This window comes from Pipistrellus kuhlii, unplaced genomic scaffold, assembly GCF_014108245.1.
Source record: "Pipistrellus kuhlii isolate mPipKuh1 unplaced genomic scaffold, mPipKuh1.p scaffold_m20_p_16, whole genome shotgun sequence".
Classification (NCBI taxonomy): domain Eukaryota; kingdom Metazoa; phylum Chordata; class Mammalia; order Chiroptera; family Vespertilionidae; genus Pipistrellus; species Pipistrellus kuhlii.
This window is the reverse complement of record NW_023425471.1, coordinates 9054163-9077584: the sequence shown is the minus strand read 5'-3', so window position 1 is coordinate 9077584 and position 23422 is coordinate 9054163.

Sequence of the window (23422 nt, the reverse complement as noted above, 5' to 3'; positions counted from 1 at the left end):
TGTGTGTGTGTGTGTGTGTGTGTGTGTGTGTGTGTGTATTAAAGGCCTGGTGCATGAATTCGTGCATGGGTGGGGTCTGGCCAGCCTGGCCAGGGGGAGGGGATATGGGTGGTTGGCCAGCCCGCCTGCTGGCTGAACTCCTGGTCATGTTAGCCTTTTCTTATATAGGATATACACTGAGTGGCCAGATTATTATGCATTCAGAGATCATAATGATCTGGCCACTCAGTGTATATATATATATATATATATATATATATATATATATATATATATCCCCAATAACTTCAATAAAAATATAAAAATAAGCTGTGGCAAGAACAAAATAAAAAAGAAAGAAAAAAGAATTTTACCAGGAAAAAAAGAGATTGGAAACAAAAGGTAAAAGTTTCCCAACCGACTTATGGACCGTATGCATTCTCCCCATAGATCTCATGGGGATCCACAGGTATAGAACCAGTGGCAGAGTGGAGACCAGATGGGCCCTCACAGAGGCAGGTTAATGTTGCAGTTAAGGAGGGCAGGCAGAGGACCAGGCACTGTCCGCAGCAGCGGCTTGTCATCTGTCCCGGGCACTGTCTATGCTTTTGTGAAGAGCTGGAGTAAAAGCCGCACTCCATTTTCTGGGTCTGTTTGGACTCCAAGATCACACCACATCCAGGAAATGGTGGTGTTAATTTTTTATTGGCAGTGGACTTGGTTATCTTGCAGAAGATTAATGGACTTGGAGTTTGGTCCAAGCCTTGGATGGCTTGTGGTGACATTTGCTCCCAGCCTCCCTGCGCTGACTGGATCTGATGTGCATTCACAGGATGTCAGCTGGTGGAATGTTTATGTGCCTTCTCCCGGAATGTGCTAAATGCAAATGAAAAGCCCACGTCAAATGCAAAGGGAAAGGTGCAAGTAAAAAAAAAGATTTGGTTTTGGGTCATTCCCCTTTCTGAATATGGCACTGGGAGTCTCATTGCTAACACTCATTGAGCCCTCAGTCAGAGGTCACCTCAAGACTCCTGTTAATCATTCTTTTCATTTTGCAAACAGAGAAAGAGGACGAGGGACGAGTTCAAGGCTGTAGAGCATGTCAAACAGAGTGTGATGAATAGAATTTCCAAGCAAAAAATCACAGTCCTTCTGGCCATAGATGCAGTTAGTTACACTTTTAAAAGCATGCCCACCCGTAAGCAAGGAATTATCGAATGCCTAGCACAGGACCAGCGAGGCAAGGGTGGAGGCCTCTTCAGTTATGATGATCAGGCAAGGCCTCTCTGAGGAGGTCCCATTGGAATCGAACCTGGGACCCTTCAGTCTGCAGGCCGGGGTTCTATCCACTGAGCCAAACTAGTTTAGGCTCAGCACACCTTTCTTGCATCCCATTTGTGAAACATTTGTCTTCTAGTCTGTTTCTCTTGTATGATTTCAGGCATTTTCCCCACTAAAAGGTGAACTGAAGCCAAGGCTGGTAACTCAAACAGTTATTTATCAGGGTAACGCCTTATCCTGTCACACAAATGTCAATGGGAAACATAAGAGAAAAATTATTTACTTTAGGGGGCTTACATTAGCAGTTATTTCCAACTCCCCCCACTGCCTCTAAATCACTGAGCCAGAGACTGGCTTCATTTTTTTGAGGTTATAGAAACATCAATTGGTTGCCTCCCATATGCACCCTGACTGGGGATTAAAATACCTGCTACTTGGATATGTGCCCTGAGCAGGAATTGAACTTGTGAACTGGTGACCTTTTGGTGTAGGGGATGACACTCCAACCAACTGAGCCACACCAGCCTACAGATAAAATGACACAATCATGGTATTCATGTGTAAAAACCAACACTAAAGAATTTCCAGTTTTCAGAATGATTCCTATAGCTCAACTTCACTTCTGGCTTATTGGTCATGCCAGGCCGGAAGGTGATCAGTTTGGTCTTGAAAGTGAGGTTACTGATGGGTTTGTTCAATGCCAGGGGTTGGGAACCTTTTCCTGAACCCTGGGCCAAGGTTCTGTTTACTTTCCTCTTCTGTGGGGTTGACTGTGTCCTTATGCCAGGGGCTAGGCATGATGACAGGTGTGACCTCTAATTCCTGTTAGGGTTGGCACCTTGTATGCCCCTCCAATGACTGGCAGGTGAGGGCAGCCTTTGAAAGGAATAGTGAGGGATAGGTGATTGTCCATGGTCAGGTGTCGTTACAAATCCAAACATTGACACGTGGATTTACCTATGGCAGTGGTCCGCAAACTCATTAGTCAACAGAGCCAAAGATCAACAGTGCAATGATTGACATTTCTTTTGAGAGCCAAATTTTTTAAACTTAAACTTCTTCTAATGTCACTTATTCAAAATAGACTCCCCCAGGTCATGGTATTTTGTGGAAGAGCCACATTCAAGGGGCCAAAAAGCTGCATGTGGCTTGCGAGCTGCGGTTTGCCGACCACTGACCTATGGGGTTAATGCATAAAGGGACTCCTTGAAGACCCCCCTAGATCTCTTTCATTGGCACCACCTTTAGATGTGTACACACTATGTCCTTATAAGATGCCATGGAAACCACACTGCAGTTGAAAGAGGAAGAACGATAGAAAGAATAAGGGTGGCAAATGATGATATTATCAGGACCACCTCCATAGCTTCTAACAATAACACACCGATCCTTTCTCCAACCCCCCACTAGCAATGGAAAAGTCCACCTCCTTCATTCATTGACAGTCACTGCCTTGGTGAGACTATCAGGATCTAGTGAAGAAAAGGGAAACTACACTAGGAATTTAAACCGAAGGGCTTGAATGTAGGAATTAGTTACACATGTGTTGGAAGGAGCCTAGAGAGCAAAAGGGGGAAGCCAAGGGAAGCCAGGGATGAAGAATTGCAGGAAGCAGTTACTACCTTGGACTGAGAAGGTAAGAGGGAGAAGAAGGGGTCTTTGAACCTAAGAGCTTGGAAAAGGATTCAGTTGGGCCTGTGTTGTGGAGTGAAGGTGAGTAAACGGCCACTAGAGCCCAGACCAAATCAAAATGTAGGGAGCCTTTATTAGCGGCCAGCTGACCTGGTGACTGCTCTGCCATTCTCCGTGCAGGGAGACCAGAGAACAGCAGTGACCCTTTGTGTAGGACCGCTTTTAAGCACATTAACCACATCCTGTTTTTGCAGAACAAGTAACCCAAGACAAAACAGTTTTTCCTAAGTAATGTCGGAATCATGCCATTGACGACCATGTTATTCACAGGGTCATCCACTTCTTCAGAAAGCTGACAGTGTTTTGTGAAAGAAGGCCTAAATGCTGGGAAGGGCCCATGAGACCCTATGTCAAGGCTGGGTCTGGTGTCAGCACTGACAACTTTATCTGGGGCAGAGTTCATGGCATCTCTGGAATGGGCAAAAATTCCTATTCTCCAACAACTGGATCTCTGTGGAGTAGGTGCCCTACTGGCACGGGGGCCCTCAAGGGGGTGAGCAGTAAGTGCCCCATGACCCAGTGAGTGAGGGAGTACAGATGACGGGTCCTTCAGCCGCTGCTGGCAACTCGGGAGTGACGCTAACAGAAACTGGGAAAGAAGTTCGTTTCCCCTACTTCCCATGTTCCACTTGCCTCCAGGTGTTCGGTCTTCCAATGGGCAGAACTGGGTAGGAAGTCAGCTCGCAAGGGAGCCTGGGAAATGTGGCTGGCAGAGTCCCCTGCTGGGTGTTGCACCAAAAGGAAGAGGGCAGGGCTTTGGTTTCTACTTAATGCCAGCAATATTTTCTCCACTCCTGCACTTCTGGAGGACATGCTGAAGTCTTGCATGTTTAATTGAATGGAATAATAGAATCATTTATTTAGCTTCACTCGAGGATATTTTTCCCCCACTGATTTTTTTAGAGACAGTGGAAAGGAAAGGGAGACATAGAGAGAAACACTAATGTGTCAATTGCTTACCTCCTGCATTAGCCCCTGGATTAACCCTGCAAGAGAGGTGCGTGCCCTTGACTAAGAATCAAACCCGCGACCTATAGGTTCTTGGATTGATGCTCTAGCCACTGAGCTAACTGGCCACAGCTAAAATGTATCATTAATTTAAACAAGATTAAAAAATGTGGAAGCTTGAGACAAACAAGAAATGAAAATGAACACATCGGAAAAGTTCAACTCAAGCAATAGATGAAGGCATCTCCCTCATAATCCCTTATAAAACACTGCTATTTACAAGGCAAAGCATTATTATTTCGATTTATTTGAGGAATTTAATGAGGTCCTAAAATCATCCTGCTTCACTTAAAAAAAATTAATCCTCATACAAGGATATTCTCCCCATTGATTTTAGAGAGAAAAGAATGGAGTGGGGTGGGGGAGGGAGGAGAGAAACATCAATGTGAGAGGGACACAGTGATTGGTTTGATCCCCGGGGCCAGGGATCAAACCTGCAACCCAAGTACATTCCCTTGACCAGGAATCGAACCCAAGACACTTTGGTGTGAGGACCAATGCTCTAATCCACATGTGTCAAACACAAGGCCCGCGGGCCAAATCCGTCCTGCCAGGCCTTACAATGTGGCCCGCACCGCGCTGTCATCACTGCACTCCGCTGCGTTTCCATCACAATGACAGTTTATGACTGTTCAGTAAACCATTCGGCCCACGATTTAGGCTGGATTTTAGATTTTGGCCCCTTCTCTGATTGAGTTCGACACCCCTACTAATCACTTAGAAACACTGGCCAGGGCTGGTTCACTTATAAATGAACCAGCAAGCTGTAAGGTTCCCTTTGGTCCAGAAATGCAAATTGATCTTTGAGGCTAGCAGTGGAATTTTCCAACTGCAAAGCAATATATGCTTAATTATACATGGTATTGTTAGAGACACCTATTTTCATGGAATTATGAAGGTTTCATAACTTTAGCAAACTATTTAATGAAAGCAGTACTGAGATTGTGGCACTGATATTCTAAGCACCATCTCTAATCATCAGTGATTGGGGTTGGTAGGGGTTTTAAATTTGTGATAAATAACTCTGTTTATGTCTAAGGCTATGTGCTTTATTAAAAACATTTTCTATTTGTCAGTGAAACTTTTTGATGAGATAAGCTGGCTCAGGGGCTGATGTCATCCTGACCTTCCAGCAATCAGCATGCTTTATATCTTTAGGAAATACTTGAGGAAGGACAGAAAGAAGTAGAGAAAAAGTTTGTAGGGAGAAGGATAAATATTTGGGTTGGTAATTCATTTCAACAATTATTTGTGAAGTGCTAGAGCCGATAAACTCATTTTTTAATCTGGAACTCACAGACATAGTTTTAACATCAAGGAAATTAGAACCAATGCCCAGATAAGGTTAAAACATATTCTACTTTGACTTTTTAGATTTATGCCCTGAGTTCTCTCAACCTATGGGATTTTTTTAAATGATACTCTTCTTTTCTTATTCACTGTCCTGGGCACACACACTGAGAGGCCAGATTATGATGATCTCTGAACACATAATAATCTGACCACTCAGTGTATATCCTATATAATAAAAGGCTAATATGCAAATTGTCCCCTCGACCAGGAGTTTGACCAGCAGGCAGGCCAGCCAACCACCCGTGACCCCTCCCCCTGGCCAGGCTGGCTGGACCCTACCCATGCACGAATTCATGCACTGGGCCGCATACACACACACACACACACACACACACACACACACACACACACATCACACACACACACACGGAGTGGCCAGATTATTATGTGTTCAGAGATCATCATAATAATCTGGCCACTCAGTGTATATTTCTTCAGTCTTCTCTCAAATCCCCAAAGATTGTCCTTTATCTGCTGGGCTGGCAAGCATCATGCTTTTCTTTCTCTATTTTAATCAGATTCCCCCCCCCCCCCCCCCAAAGATGGGAAAGATGGAAAGATGGGCATATGGTTTTGGGTCAGAGTATGCCTCCATCCACCTCAGATCATCTGAATACCACATTATTTCCTTGTACATAAATTAGCAGCTTCTGAAAACAGGATGAGGTCTTTCAGTCCTACAGCTATGTTTGATGATAATACCTTATATTTGCATAATGTTTTAAAGTGTACCATCTCCTATAAAGGCTTTTACCTCATTATATTTTAATTGTGTTGCTTACAGGTTTGTCTCTCTTAATAGAAAGTGAGCTTTTGGAGGGCTAGAAATATATGTATTTCTCATGTGGCAGGCACAGTGCCTAGCATATAATTAGTGCTTTAATAACCATTTGTTGAATATGGGATAAATCTTGTACTAGCTTTACTCACAACATTACCATGAGAATTAGATGACTCATTAGATGGAAAAACCCTAATCACTGAGCCTGGTACATAAATGGCTCTCAGTAAATGCTTTTGGATTAAAGAACAATTTCGTGATGCAAACAGGATACTCGTAAGGGGTGGAGCTGTGGAATGCAGATCTTCAGCTTCTTAAAGTGAGTGTTTTTCTCTACTACCCACAGATTCTCACATAGACCACCCATAGTCCAAAGAGCGGAGAAGTTATTTCATTGGTTTTCTAAATAAATTCAATTATTCACTTGAATGAATATAATATACTAGAGACCCGATGCACGAAATTCGTGCAAGAGTAGGCCTTCCTTCCCCTGGCTGCTGACACCAGCTTCCCTCTGGCTCCTGGGACCCAGGCTTCCCTCGCAGCCCCGGCTTTACCTGGAAGGTCATCTGGTATAAGTAGCATATTGTGCTTTTATTAGAGGCTCCTTGCATGAAGAGATTTGTGCAATAGGCCTTTCTTCCCTTGGTTTCCAGCACCGGTTTTCCTCTGGCATCCAGGACCCAGGCCTTCACTCAGACAACAGACTCTGGCCAGAGTCTGCCATCTTTGTCTTCGCTGCAGACTTCGGAGTCTTTGTCTTTGTCTTTGTCTTTGCTGCACCCTGAGTGCCGCTCCTATAGATCCCTTCACCCCCTCTTCCCACATCCTCCCTCTCATAGCAGCTGTCCTGCCCTGCCTGGCCACTAGACACCTGGAGCAGCTGGGTGGCCCCATCTTTGTCTTTCTAATTTGTATATTCCCTCATGATTGGCTGGTGGGCATAGTGGAGGGACAGTCAATTTACATGTTTGTCTATTATTAGGTAAGATCATTGTAGATGAGACCATCTTGATAATGCATGACAATAGAAGGACAGTGGTGAAAAGGGTTCAAAATCAATGAATAATCCCTTAAGACATGTACTGTTCCCAGAAATGCAAAATATAATGGGCTGGCAGATTTACTTTTGTTATTAGATTTTGATTACAGTTGTGACAGGCTACAGTGGAGTTTTTATGAATGGTTTTTAAAAATATATATTTTTATTGATTTCAGAGAGGAGGGGAGAGGGAGAAAGTGATAGAAACATTAATGATAATAAAGAATCATTGATTGGCTTCCTCCTGCACGTCCCTTACTGGGGATGGAGCCCACAACCTGGGTATGTGCCCCTGACTGGAATCAAACCTGGGACCCTTCAGTCCACAGGCTGATGCTCTATCCACTGAGCCAAACCAGGTAGGGCTGTAAATGGATTTTTAACCTTCATTTTTTGACTAAATTTCAGGAGACCAGCTTTGGTCATGGTCAGCACTGTTTGCTCAGTGCCTGGCACTGTGCTTGAAATATGGTAGCTGCTGTTATAGACTGCATTAATGGGCCAAATTCTTCACTTCTCCTCCAATATCCACATCCTTTTCCAATTGATTTTACAGTTTGTTCCATTAAAGAGGTGGAATTTATTTTGCTGCCTCTTGGCTTTGAGTTTGACTATGAGACTTGCTTTGGCCAATGGATTATCAGGAGGCCAAAGGCTTGGAGAGTGTTTGACAAGCACTTGAAAATGAGGCTCATCTCCTTGTACATCAGCTATTGCTGCAAGAGGTACATACCTCGGCTCTCTGTTTGCCTCCGGAGGAGGATGAGAGACACATGGAGCAGAGATGTAGCACAACAGCCAAGCCCAGGCGAGATCAGCCAATCCACAGCTGAGACCAGCAGAGTTGCCTAGCAGAGCCCATCCTAGATCATCTGTCCCTCAACCAGCACAGATATGTGAGAATGTAATGACTAGTATTTAAAGCCAGTTAGGTGGCATGACCTTGGAGTATTGTTCTATTGTGGCCATGGCTAATTGACAGATGCTTAATGGATGTTTGTTGAAAGGACACATGCATAAATGGTATTGCATGGGCAGCTGTTCTTAGTGTTTTTTTCTAGCATCACTCTTCAGAAGAAGCTGCCAGACAGTGGAATGTGGAAGACAGTGCCCAGGCCTCTGGGTTAGAGACCCAGGTTTGAGCAGTGGATCTGCCAACTTAAGTGGCTTCCCTGAGACAAAGCTATTAAGTAAAGATACTTGTACCAAATATATATCCTGGCAATTTCACAGGAAGGGTTCAAAGATGAAACGAGATTGTAGACATTGAAAAAGGTGACTGTCCTCTACTTATATTGTTACCAGGTTTTACCATAATGACCCATATAATTTGACCTCATCAGAGAATGAGATATCTCCCAAAAGAACACTTTTCAGCAAATAGAAGTTTATGTGTGTAAATGCCATTATATATATATGGTGAGATTTTCCTGAATTAACCCCTATCCACAGCTGTGCGTTAGTATAGTCTTGAGTGTGTGTCCAAATCATTCACCTCCCCTCACTCCACATTGTTTATGTGCTTTGTAGGGGAAACAAAGCCAACTTCTCAGAAACCTCGTTTGTGGCCCCTCTGTTTAGCTTCTATTTTGCCTTCAGAGGGAGAGCGCCATTTTACATCCGACCCCATGAGAATAAGCCTGGACATGTTGTTCATGGTCGAGTCACTTTTGGTCTGTGGTCCAACTAAGATTTTCCCACATCAGTTATATCACATGGTATAGTAGGAAGATACAATTGTAAGTTCAGTTAGAAATGGATTCATATATTCACTTTGTCACCTGTTGGCTGTTTCATCTTTTCAGCTGTGCAAAGAAAAAATCTCTAAGTTGCAGTTTTCCCATATATAAAATGAGGTTAATCACAGCCTCTATGTTATTGTCCTGTTTTGAGGCTTTAAATGAGGTATATGTAAGGAAATATATTACAATGACTGGCAAATATAAGAATTTCAAAAATGTTATCATCATTCATCTTATTATCAATATATGTTCATTATAGAAATTTATACAATATGCAATAGTACAAAATAAAAATTAAAAGTATCAGAATTCTACCCTTCCTAAAGGACTTGAGGGTGGGGTGTTCATAGTTAAATCATATAGAGCAATTAAAAGCTTCATTTTTTCAAATAATTTGGCTTGAATTGATATTTTCCAGGCATGTGCCACATGGATTACACATAGCCATTTTTTTGTTTATCCTAGATAAAACATCAAGAGTAAAACTGCTCTAGATTTTCTTTTAAAAAAAACCTATATTTTATTGATTTTTTACAGAGAAGAAGGGAAAGAGAGAGTTAGAAACATCAATGAGAGAGAAACATCAATCAGCTGCCTCCTGCACACCCCCTACTGGGGATGTGCCCACAACCAAGGTACATGCCCTTGACTGGAATCAAACCTGGGACCTTTTAGTCTGCAGGTTGATGCTCTATCCACTGAGCCAGATGGTCAGGGTTTCTTTCTTTCTTTTTCTTTCTTTCTTTCTTTTCTTTTTTTTGCTGGGCTATATGTCCAAAGGTCAGCAATTTTCCTGGATGGGATGCTGTCTTTCCCTTGGAGATAGCCCATAGATTAGGCAGCCAGAAATCAAGTTCAATGCTCTAAAATGTCAACATTTCAGTTGACAAATTATTTCAGCATCATGGTGTGAAGTGTGAAACAGGCTTCTTCCTGAAATTTTGACTAGAACTCACATCAGAGAACAAAAAGCACCAAGTTTACGGTGTTTTGAATTCAGAGAATTACCAATATGTGGAATAGTCATCTCCCTCCCAAGTCTGCCTGCTGAGAGGCAGCATTTCAGCAGAACAGGCGTCAACACCTCACATCTATCTGCTTGCTTCCCCTCCATCAGGCAAAATGTAGCTTTAGGCTGTGAGGTCATCTTTTTTTTGGGGGGGGGGAGGGGGGAATTAGAGATTCATGGAGTGCTAACCATCCTTGCCCCTTCCTTCCTTATGGGGCATTCAACTTGTCAATTCCTTTTACAAAATTGAGGGTGACAGAAGTGCCACAACCTCCCCACCCCAAATCCGAGAGTAAGATTATCTCCTGAACTGAGTTTGCTGAGACATCAAGCAAGCAGAGTGCCTAATGCCATGGGATGATGATCCTGGTGCACTGGGTAATAGCTGAGAGGAGAACTCCTAACTGACAGATAGAGTGCCAGGTATAGCCAGCATCCCCACCTTTAGGAATGACAAGAGTGTGGGACTTGCCTGTGTGTAGGTGTTTCTTTCCAAGTCCAACACGGAAAAGGAACAGGTCGGGTTCCTGAGTGTAGGTGGCGGGGGATTGAGAAATATAAGAAAGAAAGAAATAAGATGCAGAGATAGAAAAAAAAAAAAAAAAAGCTGGGGGCCAGGTGGGACTGCTGTCCTCTCTGATGGAGGGACAGGGACCCAGAGCCCAGGAAGCTTGTTTATTTATATTCCCAAATATCAGGAAGTATCACCAAAAGTTAGGATCAAAGGAGATTATTTGCATTCTTGAGTAGGCTGGAGCATTCCTGGGGCTTGACTGGATTTACATATCAAAGTCACACTCCCTGACACCTGGGCTGAAATGAAGGCCAGGCTGATAATGCTCTTGCCTTTTTGGCAAAGCCTGTTCCCAGGGCTCGCTCTGCATGTCGCCCCGCCCCGAGTTCAGCCGACAATAATTAAAAGAATGTCCATGTGCCTTCCCAGGGGGCCCTGCACAACTGTGCTTGAGTGGACACCAGGGAAGGTGGCTAGAATGTAAACTCTCTTGTTCGTGTCCCCCATGACACGAAGGAGTCCCATCATCAAGTGAAGGAAGGAGTCCCATCATCAAGTCACCATTCCCTTATCAGAATTGTGGTTCTTTTCTGATTTTTGGTTATCACTTCTTTTGATTCCCTTTTCTCTTTTTCGCCTTTCTTTCTGTGGCTTGGAGTAAAGTTACTGTGGGATTCTGTGCAGATATTATAAAAGAAAATAACTATATACTTACTTATAATATGTGTTATTGTTATGAGAGAAAAGGAGAGAGAGAGAGAGAGAGAGAGAGAGAGAGAGAGAGAGAGAGAGAGAGAGAGAGAGACATCTACATAAGAAAGAAACATGGATCCGTTGCCTCCCTCAAATGCCCATACCAGGGATTGAACCTGCAACCTATATATGTGACCAGGAATTGAACCAATGACATTGCAGTGCATGGGACGACAATCAACTGAGCCACACTGGCCATGGTGAAAATAGCTATATTTAAGTGAAATTATTAGAATCAGGTGTTAAACAGATTATGAATCCTTTTTTGCTCTAGCCCACATGTGTCAAACACAAGGCCCTCGGGCCAAATCCGTCCTGCCAGGCCTTGCAATGTGGCCCGAACCGCGCTGTCATCACTGCACTCCGCTGCGTTTCCATCACAATGACAGTTTATGACTGTTCAGTAAACCATTCAGCCCTCGATTTAGGCTGGATTTTAGATTTTGGCCCCTTCTCTGATTGAGTTCGACACCCCTACTCTAGCCAAACTCTTTATCAAGGCAAGATGGAAGATGGCAGTTTTTGGTAGCCAGACATCTTCATGATTAGGAACACAGAGCTTTTGTAGAGCCTGCACCAACCTTGGCATGGCTACCTAATATGGGTCCTGGGTTTGAGGGCCAGCACCTCTCCCTGTTTTTTCCTTTTGTGCTAAGAAAGCCCCAGAAGTGTCATGTTCCCCCAATTTCAGGAGAGAAAAACCTTGTGGAATAAGGTGGGAGAAAAGTGAGAGAAATTGACTTTGTCCAGGGAAAGAAACCTGTAGCAATTCATAACTCTAAGGAGGCTGAGGGGAGTTAAACTATGTTTAAAGATTTTCGCCCTGGCTTTCTTGATGATAAAATGAGGTAAACAAAGTAAATGAGAATTTTGAGGTTGGAGAGCTGATAATTAAAAAAAAAAAGTTTTATTGATTTTTGAGAGAGCGAGAAAGGGAGAGGGAGAGATCAAAACATCGATGAGACAGAAACATCATCAATCTGTTGCCTCCTGCACACCCCCTACTGGGATCGAACCCACAATCTAGACATGTGCCCTGACCTGGAATCAAACTGTGACCTTCTGGTGCACAGGTCGATGCTTAACCATTGGGCCACACTGGCCGTGCAAGAGACTTGATAATTTTTTAAAAATATATTTTATTGATTTTTTACAGAGAGGAAGAGAGAGCTAAAAACATCAATGAGAGAGAATCACCGATCAGCTGCCTCCTGCACACCCCCTACCGGGGATGTGCCCACAACCAATGTACATGCCCCTTCAGTCTGCAGGCCGACGCTCTATCCACTGAGCCAAACAGGTTTCGGCAAGAGAGAATTGATAATTTTTAAAGACAGGACATTTAAAATGGACTTAATAAATACTGATGTATGTGTATATACACACATATGTAAAGTTCATGCATTTTGTTTATAATTGGTTGAACTATTATTTTAAAAATTCACTCTGGATGAGTCTGCATAGAATTTTTCAAGAATGCAAAAATACCTGCCGGGAAATTTGTACTATGCAAAAATATGTTTCACGAGAGAAGTTCTCAAGAGGAAATTGCAAAAGGAATGAGAATATCTGAAGTCTTTAAGAGAAAGGAAATGTCATAAATAGAGATGCTGCGAAATCTTCTCCTCCTGACACCCCGGTTCCGATTACATTTCCCTTTTCCTTATTGCTCTGTCAGTGATTTATTGGAGGCTGAGGGCAGATGGAGGGATTTGTGAGGCCTACCTACTGCCACGTTGATGGGGATCTATGGTTTGCTCTAAGAAGTAGTCAAATGTATCATCTCTATTGAACAAATGATATTTCTGAAAACATTTTGCTAAGCACAGGAGTAAAACTTGAGATTTGCTGTCAGGAAAGGAACATTCGAAAGTTATTCACTCTGCCTCATGACCCAATTGGCAATTCTCTCCATCAAACTTGATCTGTCACCACCATGGAAAGGAAACAGGTGTCCCCAAAGGTTTTTATTTATTTATTTATTTTTAAAATATATATTTTATTGAAATTTTTACAGAGAGGAAGGGAAAAGGATAGAGAGCTAGAAATGTCTTTGAGAGGGAAACATCGATCAGCACATACTCCCCACTGGGTATGTGCCCACAACCAAGGTACATGCCCCTGATGGGAGTCGAACCTGGGACCCTTAAGTCTGAAGGTTGAGGCTCTATCCATTGAGCCAAACCAGTCAGAGAAATTTTTATTTCTTTGGAGGAGAAAGAATTCTGCTCCCTAACAGTGCATTTTGCTGTGTAACTCCTTTTCAATATGAAGTTGAGGACAAGAGACTGCTAAGATGGAAAGGAACCCAGCCCAACCTTACCTGGAACAATGTACCAAAAACTAAGCTGTTTAGTAATTAGTTATCTTTTACTTTTTCTCTACTTCCAAAAGGAAGTTTATGCCCAGTACAAAAAACTCAGAAGACCCAATGAGCACAAACAGAAAGGAATCCCACCACGCAAAGGTAACCTTCTTATGTATGTCATTTAATATTTTTCTATAGTTCTGCTTTATTTAAAACATTCACAGGATAAATGTTTTCCAGACTTTGGATTTCAAACCAGAGTCTGGAAACCCAGGAACTTTATACTACTGGGAAAGAGAATGGGGTGTATGGAAAATGATAAGAGAAGTGAAGGATTTTGAAAAGAAACCTGGAAATGTGGTGAGTGTACTTAAAACATATATTGCACTCTAGCTGGTTTGTCTCAGTGGATAGACTGTTGGCCTGCGGACGGAAGGGTTCTGGGTTCGATTCCGGTCAAGGGCACATGCCCAAGTTGCAGGCTTGATCCCCAGTGGGGGACGTGCAAGAGGCAGCCAATCAATGATTCCCTGTCATCATTGATTTCTATCTCTCCCTCTCCCTTCCTCTCTGAAATCAATATAAATATATTTTTAAAAAATTTAAATGTATGTGAAAGCTTTTTGTCAGCTCTAATGTGCACTACTATTAATTACTATTATTCTTACGAAATATATGGAGAGGAAATCAATCTAGCAAAAACTAATGTTACACAAAAAAATGTCTAAATGTCTCCAGATTCTTCGGAAGACCTAATGGCTTGAATATACAGTATTAACAAGAAATATCAGGTGGGTGAACGTGTCAAAGAGGGGTTCAGTTTGATTTTATGAATGCCAAGGAAGTCAGGATAAAGACTTTGGGCAGTTTCCTTCATTTAAACTATCACTTTAGAGAAATAAATATTATTAAATAGCAACTACATAGCATCCTACCCTCAGGAGAAAATTTCCTGCTTTCGGCAAGTTTTAATTTATTCTGGGAGGACCATGTCCAGCATTTTCCCCAAGTCAACCTATTCAAATATTTCTTTCATATTTTATTTATTTATTATAAAAAATATATTTTATTGATTTTTTTTTATAGAGAGGAAGAGAGAGGGATAGACAGAAACATCGATGAGAGAGAATTATGGATCAGCTGCTTCCTGCACACCCCCCACTGAGGATGTGCTTGCAACCAAGGTACATGCCCTTGTCCAGAATCGAACCTGGGACCATTCAGTCCATAGGCCGACGCTCTATCTGGTTTCGGCATTCTTTCATATTTTAGTTAGAAACATTCCCAGCATTTGAAAAGCAAATGCAGTATGTTTATGTCATCTAAGAAGCTGATAGCTCTTTGCTTGTCAACCACCATCGTTAAAACTACATAATTTGTAGCAACACGAAATGGCTGAGATTTCAGAAAATTTAATTGTCTCTTCTCTTCAAACATTTAATATGATTATCACCAAAGGGTCTTTAGTGCTCTATATAAATGAGAGTTGCATAAGTGTCATAACAACCCATTCAAAAAAATATCAGTGGCTAAGTACAAAGTTTACTTCTCACTCAGTAGGGAGTGTAGGTGAGTTTACTCCCCTCAATTCAGAGATCCAGTCCCCTTCCATCATGTGGTATAGGCACTTCTACCCACATTTCATTGGCCAGAACTCAAGGACACAGCCCCTCCTAACTGTAATCCAGCTATGTGCCCAGGAGGAAAAGAAATTTTTTATGAATGCATATAGATCTGTGTCAACTCAAAAAATTGGAATAATATGAAAAAAATGTCTAAAATCTTCTAGATTATTTCTTAAGATAGAAAGTCACCATCAAAATCAGAAGAATGGTTATGTGGAAAGTATTTTGGCTTTGAGGTGTGTTCAGTGTGTATTCCTGTATCTCAGTCTGGTTTTGGGGAGACTCTCAGTTGATGGGCTGTGGAGGCTTTGACTCGTGTATATATATAATATGGCATGAGATGGGCAGTAGTGTCTGACCTGGGTCCCCCACCCCTGAAATTTTTAGAAATGGATTCATAAATCCATATGCAAAAACTCATTTTCTGAATCAGCCACTGAACCAGGGCTGGGGACATTATATAGAAATGAGTGGCCTGTGCACGAAATTCATGCAGATTAAAAGGGGGACCCAGAGTCAAGTCCACGCCCACCCATATTGCGTGAGACTCAGGCCAGGCTGCCTCACCCTTAATTGGACTAGATCCAGACCTCGCCAGTCTCGCCCTGTCAAGCCCCACCAGGCAGGGGGCGTGGCCTCAGGTCTCCTGGGCCAGTGCCAGGATGGGGGGCATGGCCTGAGGTCCCCCAGATGGGTTGGTCGTGTGCCTTGAGGTACCGTGTCAAGCCCCGCCAGGTGGGGGACAGGGCCTGAGATTCCCTGTCAATCCCTGCTGGGTAGGGGGCATGGCCTGAGGACCCCGTCAAGCCTTGCCAGGTGGGGGGAGGGAGGGCGCGAAGCCTCAGGTCCCCCAGCCCAGTACTGGGAGTGGGGCGCAGACTCAGGTCCCCCATCAAGCCCCACTGGGCGGGGGGTTGGGGGGGGCGTGGCCTGAGGTCCCCTGGCACAGCCTCAGGTCCTCTAGCCCAGTGCTGGGGAGGGGAGTGCAGCCTGAGGTCCTCCGGCCTGGGGCCAGGGTGGAGGCGTGGCTTGAAGACCCCTGTCAAGCCCCACCTAGTGAGGGGCACAGCCTGAGGTCTCCTGGCCTGGCGCTGGGGCAGGGGACAAGGTCTGAGGTCCCCGTCAAGCCCTGCTGGGTGGGGTGTGTGGCCTGAGTTCCCCAAGCCTGATCTCAGGGCAGGGGGCATGATCTGAGGTCCTCTGTCAAGCCCTTCCGGGTTGGGGGCATGGTCTGAGGTCCTTCAGCCTGGTTCCAAGACAGGAGGCATGGCCTGAGGTCCCCCAGCCTGATGCCAGGGCAGGGGGTGCAGCCTGACGTTCCTTGTCAAGCCCTGCCAGGTGGGGGACTCGGCCTGAAGTCCCCTGTCAAGGTGGGGAGGGCGTAGTCTGAGGTCCCTGCTGATTGCGTGTTAAGGCTCCTTAAGGGAACTTGGCCTCAGCTGTGGTTTCAGCCATCTTTGTGATGGAGTGGTGGTCAATTAGCATATTCCCTCTTTATTAGATAGGATGTTCAAGAGCACCATGCTGTTCTTTGCTAATTATAAAATTCTAAGAATTGAGGTGTATTTCTTGGAGCCTGTTTAAGAGGGCTTACAGCAAAGTGAGGGGCGTTCAGAGAACAGAGAGTAGGGGACTGAGGTCATTTCAAATAACATCATTTACTCAGCAATATTGCAGGTCTACCCACAAGCCATTCACTGTGGTGCTGGAGATACAGGGAGAACAAAAGAAGCAGTGTTTCTGCCTTCATAGAATTAATAATGATAATAATGAACAAGATAATAAATGTATGAGCATGTTAAATTTAACTAGCTATAAATGCCTGGAGAAAATAGTGATGTGCTAGGGAGTGTCTAGTGGTGATGGCACATCATTAGACTGGGTAAGCCAGGGAAGGTCTTGCTGCAGAGATGGTCTATTTTAGTGGAGATCTGAATGATAAGAAAGATCCAGCTCTGTGAGGAGGAGCATTCCAGATAAAAGCCTTAAAGTGGGAGGACTTTGGTGTGTTTATGTAAAGAAAAGGCCATTGTGTCTGGAGTGCTTGAGTAAAGAGGAAGAGTGGCCAGATCATGGTGTTTGGAGTTTACTCGCAGTGTGATGAGAAGTTACCAGAGAGTTTTAAGTAGGAAAGTGACATGGCTGGGTTTGTAACTGGACAATCAATGGGTCTGTGCTGCTTGTCACTTCTTGGGCCAATTCAGCAGAGAAGGGTTGAATAATATATGAGTGTTTTCCAATACTAGAGGCCCGGTGCACGAAATTTGTGCACGCAGGGGAGTGGGGATGCCCTCAGCTCAGTCTGCACCCTCTCTAATACAGGGCCCCTCGGAGGATGTCTGACTGGGATTGGGCCTAAACTGGCAGTTGGATATTCTTCTCACAATCTGGGTCCACTGGCTCCTAACTGCCTCACCTGACTACCTGACTGATTGCCCCTAACTGCCCTTCCCCTACTGGCCTGGTCACCCTCTGCTGGCCTATTCGCCCCCAACTTCCCACCCCCACCAGCCTGGTCGCCCCTAACTGCCCCCTCCCCCTTCCGCCCCCCCGGCCAGCCTGGTTGCCCCTTACTGCTCCCTCTGCCAGCCTGGTCGTCCCCAACTGTCCCCTCTACGGGTCTGGTCACCCCACATAGCCTGCTGTCTGGTCATCCCTCACTAACCCCCCTGCTGCTCAGTTGTTTGGTCGCCCCTCACTAACCACCCTGCCTATCTAGTCACCCCACTCAGCCTGTTCAGTTGTCTGTTCAGTTGCGATAGTTGTTTAGGCTTTTATTATTATAGATTATTATAGATTGCCAGCAGTATGGGAGAGCAGCATGTCATCCACAAAAATCTGCTCTGCAGCGCCCCCTGTAAGCCAGCTGCTTATACAAAGTAGGACAAAAATTACAAGGGGAAGCAGGAATCACAGGCATGGGGAAGTAGACCTGGTGGAGTAGGGAGCAGCTGGGGCAGGACTCCATTCTTTGGACACAAGGTTGTTAATCTTCCCATGATATTAGGCAGTGCTTGACTAGGGATGGACCGCATTCCAAGGTTAACTTCCAGGTCCAAGGTTGACTCTCAGGACCCAGGGGCACACAACTCTCAGCCAGGTTATATTAAATTGTAAATCAGAAGACACCTTAATCAATAAGCCAAATTTATTTGGAGTCCTTTTCATTTCGCTAGCGCTAGTGGGCCCAGAGGAAATCTTGCTTCTCAAATTCTGGGGCCCAATATGGTAGAAGTCTTTTCTATTTATATGTTTTTCAGCTCTTTGTTTTCCAAATCTGGAATGAGACTTCCAGACCTTCTGAGAAAACATCCTGTGAGCTGAGATAGGCCATGAGACCATATCTCAAGGCCTGGCCTGCCACCAGCACTGACAACTCTGTCTGGGGCATAGTTTATGGCCTCTCTGGAATGGGGAGTAGTCTTATTTTCCCCTATTATTTAAACAAGCAAATGTTTATAGAAGCCAGAATAGCAGGGATAAATTTTAAACAGCAGTTTTTACCCAAGATGGAGGTTACTATGCTTCAGGTAGAATGTCCTTTTTTTTTTTTTTTTTTTTTTTTTTTTTTTTTTTTTTTTTTTTTTTTTTTTTTTTTTTAAGCAGAGCAAGGCAATCACAGTTAACAGAACATGATTATATTTCCCATAACCATAGCTAGTCCCCAACATTCTATTTTTGCCCCTCACAGGTCTAAATTATTGAAATGGCATGCTGGTTGCTGTCTGGTGAATGGCATGTAGAGATGCAAGTGTGGAACCACAGCAACCAGTTATGGGCTGCTAACCACCAGTTGAGGGATGATGGAACTTGCAAAAACTGGTAGCCTTAAAGTGGAAGGCAAAATAAATTGATGGATCTTTTTTGGAGGTTGGATCTGCCAGGAGGGTAGGTGTTAGAGAAAAAGGAATGCAGATTACTCCTAGGTTTATCGCTTGAACTACTGGGTGGAAATCTTTTTGAAATGTTGAAGGAGGATTCAAGTATTGGATGAGGGTTGGTCCAGATGAACTTTAGGTTTCCATAAAACTTAAGGATGAAAGACAAAACAGGAACTGACCCAAGTGATGGGAGCCTGGTAATCTTGCTCCTGGTGGCTCTGTCCCACAAAGGTTTGTGTGTTTTTTTAAATAGGAATTTTAGGGGTATATAGGCAGGTTTAGGGAATTTTTAGAACTGGGGGTCCATGGGAAAAAACAGGGGGCTAAAGATTGGGAGAAGTTACATTTCCATAAGACAAGGGAACTGGGAGATGGAATATTTCCATAACACAAGGGAGTGGCAATAGTTACATTTCCATAAGAAAAGGGAACTGGGAATAGCCAAAAGGTCTATATTTACAAAATTAAGAAGGAGGAAGAAAGCCCAGAGGGAATGGGAAGACAATGAGGGAAGAGGGCCTTGGGAGTTACTATAGTAATCAATTCTAAATGGAATATTGACCAATCAGAAGGAATATTAGGACACAGAGACTTGCAGCCTTTATAAACCATGGAAACAGGAAGTCAGTGGGACTCTTTCCCCCTTCCCACTTGGGAGTCTGTGCTGTGAGCTTCTTTCCCCTTCCCCAAGTGGGAGTCTGTATTTGTTCTTCCCTAAAATTTCTACCTTTGCTATACCACCTTTCATCCATGAATTCACTGTTCAACTCAGTCAGACAAAGAGCCCGGGAACCATCCTGCCCAGGGGAACACCACGTGTTTCAGTACAAAAATTCTGTTTCTATATATATATATATTTTTTTTTTTGTTTGTTTGTTTGTTTTTGTTTTTGTTTTTGTTTTTGTTTTTTATTGAGTTCAGAGAGGGAGAGGGAGACAGAGATAGAAACATCAAGATGAGAGAGAATAATTGATCAGCTGCCTCCTGCATGCCCACAATGGGGATCGAGCCACAACCAGGTCATGTGCCCTGACTGGGAATCGAACCATGACCTCCTGGTTCATAGGTCAGAGCTCAAACACTGAGCCACGCCAGTTGGGCTGTCCCATGAAGTTTTGACCACCGGCTTCCATAGGTACCATGGCTCTTCAGCTGTGGTATTGATTTGTGGGAAGTTGCACTGTTCACTACCTTCAAATAGAAAGCTGCTTTTTTGTATACTAGAACATTCCTTCTTCCTTACACTTCCTCCTCTCCTAAGTCATGTGACTAATTGCCATTCTTTTTCATTAGCTTAAAAAAAAGTGCTAACCACCCTAACCAGATGGACTTAGTGGATAGAGCATCGGCCTTCAGATTGTAAGGTCCCAGGTTTGATTTCAGTCAAGGGCACGCACCTTGGTTGTGGGCACATCCCCAGTGGTGGGTGTGCTGGAGGCAGCTGATCAATGTTTCTCTCTATCCCTCTCCCTTCCTCTCTGTAAAAAATCAATAAAATATATATTTTAAAAAGTGCTAATCTTATTATGGGAAGTTACATTCTGGCTAAAATACATTTCCATCTCCTGTTATCGCTAGGGGTGGCCTATGAGATGTAACAACATGTTGGGTGGAACCAATAAGAAGACTCTAAGAGGGAGATTTCTGATTGTATCACAAGTGTGATGGCTGGAGATGAAGCAATAGCCTTGGCATGAAGCAAGATTGAAGAAAGAAGCCATGAACTCAGGAACTTAGGAGGGTGGAACAGAAAGGTGAAAGGAGTCCAAATTCCTTATGACAACTTGAGTCATCTTGATGTTTCTATATCTCTGAACTGCCTATCTCCACACTTCTTTTATGCAAATGGGAGAAACTTCTATCTCATTTAAACCACTTATATTTTACTATAGAATTCGTGCAAGGGGTCTGGCCAGCCCTGCCCCTGATGTGGGGGTGCAATTTGGGTTGGGGCTGGCTAGTGGGAGGGGCCATGGCAGTTGGCCGGCCGGCCTGCCTGACCCCTGGTCTAACTCCTGGTTGAGGGGATAACTTGCATATTAGCCTTTTATTATATAGGATTAGGAGCCAAATGCAATTTCTAATGAATATGCTGCTCATCCCCAGCTGAAGCTACTTCTTAAAACAGTATCTTCTAACTTCTGTGAGATGCTTTGTGACTAAAAGTTTTCTAAGGCAGCCGAAACCGTTTTGGCTCAGTGGATAGAGCATCAGCCTGCAGTCTGAAAGGTCCTGGGTTTGATTCCGGTTAAGGGCATGTACCTTGGTTGTAGGCACATCCCCAGTAGGGGGTGTGCAGGAGGTAGCTGATCGATGTTTCTCTTACATCGATGATTCTAACTCTATCTCTCTCCCTTCCTCTCTGTAAAAAAAATCAATAAAATATATATTTTTTAAAAAGTTTCCTAAGGCAAATGAGTTTCATAAATATTGCAGCATGCTATATCCTCACTTGCCTTCCCTAACCACCCTATTGAAAAATGTACCCCCAACCTCCAAACCTGTACTTCTCATCCTTATTTCCTGCTTAAATTTTCTCCATGTCTCTTATCGTTATCTAACATACCATATGATTTATGCATTTGTGTTTACTGCCAGTTTTTTGCATTTCTCCCCACAATTTAAAATAAGCTCTATGAGGATTGTCTGCTTCATTTACTGCAGTACCTTCTGATTCCTCCCAGGCTGTTTAGCTTGTAGAGAAATAAACAGGGAGACTGACAGTGACAGAGACATTTCTACTCCTTTAACCTGTATTCACTCATTCCTTCATTCCTTCACATTCATTCCTTCATTCATTCTCTTTATTTATTTATTTATTTATTTATTTATTTATTTATGTCTTTCTCACACATACACATTATGCATATATATTGTTATCAGTTGGCTTCAATTCTCTTCAGACTGTGTCTTACTGAATGAAAACATACTTTATTTAAAAAATATATTTTTATTGATTTCAGAGAGGAAGGGAGAGGGAGAGAGAGATAGAAACATCAATGATGAGAGAGAATCATTGATTGGTTGCCTCCTGCAAGGGGATCAAGCCCACAACTCAGGCATGTGCCCTTGACCAAAATCGAACTCAGGATCCTTCAGTCCACAGGCTGATGCTCTATCCATTGAGTCAAGCCAGGTAGGGCTGAAAACAGACTTTAGAAATAAAGGTTAAAAATTAATTGACATGGAGGAGAAAAGACAGAGTTCTTGATATTCCATTTCTTGTAATGCTGGAGCTTTTTGTGTAATGTGAACTTGTTGGGAAATAGTCCCTATTTTCCTGCGCCAGGCACTAACGATGACCTTCATGGGCTGTCTTGGCAGAGGTCAGGTGATGAGGGAAGAAAGGTTCTCTGTTATTCTTTATCTGCAGGCATCTGGCAGTACGTGGGATTGAGATGTTGGGCTCAAATAAATGGGAAACATGCAAGGATCTTGCTGCCCCCAACCTTGTATTAGCTGGCCCAGATGTGTTTTCAGTGCCATCCCTCTGTTACTCTCTTGCCTCTTTCTGACATGAATTTTAAATAATAAGAATTAAGATTTGTTTGATAATAATGTTACAGAAAACCGAAGAAGAACAAAGCAATACTTAGAGAGATGGAGTTACATTTATTATATGCGGGTCCAGAGGAAAATGTCTCTCAAATTCTGGGCCCCAACATGGAGATACTTTCCCTATTTATATGTTTTTACCTTCTTTGACTTCCAAATTTGGGGTGTTTCTTGCCCCTTTTGCAAGTTCTTAAAGAACCCCTATGTGCTGGGGCCTTGAGACCTCAACCAGAGGCCTGGCCTGGCGTCAGCACTGATAACCTTGTCTGGGGAAGGTTTAATGGCCTCTCTGAAGTGGGAGTAATCTTAGCAAGCAAGAATTTACAGAAGCCAAATAGCAGGGTTAAAATTTCAAACAGCAGTTTTTATATAAGAAGGATGCTTCAATACAAGGGGCATTTCAGAGATCGCAAGTGACCCCAGCCAGGACACTCCATCTTTGGCTCCAGGGAAAGGAAGCCATGCTTTCCTGGTCTAGACGGGGTGTGTTTGAGTTGCTGCAGAGCCCTGGGCAGTCAAGTCGCTTTAGAACTTCCCCCTTTTTTACCAAGGCAAGATGGTCCACTGACCCGGATCTGGTCTGGGATGCCAACGGCTTTTGTTCTGGCTCTGCAGTCTTTGCACTTCCTTGGAAGAAATCTGTTGCCCTGCTCTTGCCAGCACCCCTTCTGTTCCTTCCTAAGACTCAATTTATGTGGTTGTAAAAGGGAGATGAAAAGGTCTGAGATCTATCTGCCTGCTCCCCAGCAGTTCGGGGAAATGAATTTACAAAACTTCAAATGAACCTCTTTCCATGATATATGGCTGCTTAACACATTGCTTTCAGATGCAATGGCTTAAAACAAAGCAACTTATTATTTCTCAGGGTTTATGTGAGTATATAAGGAGATAATGTATGC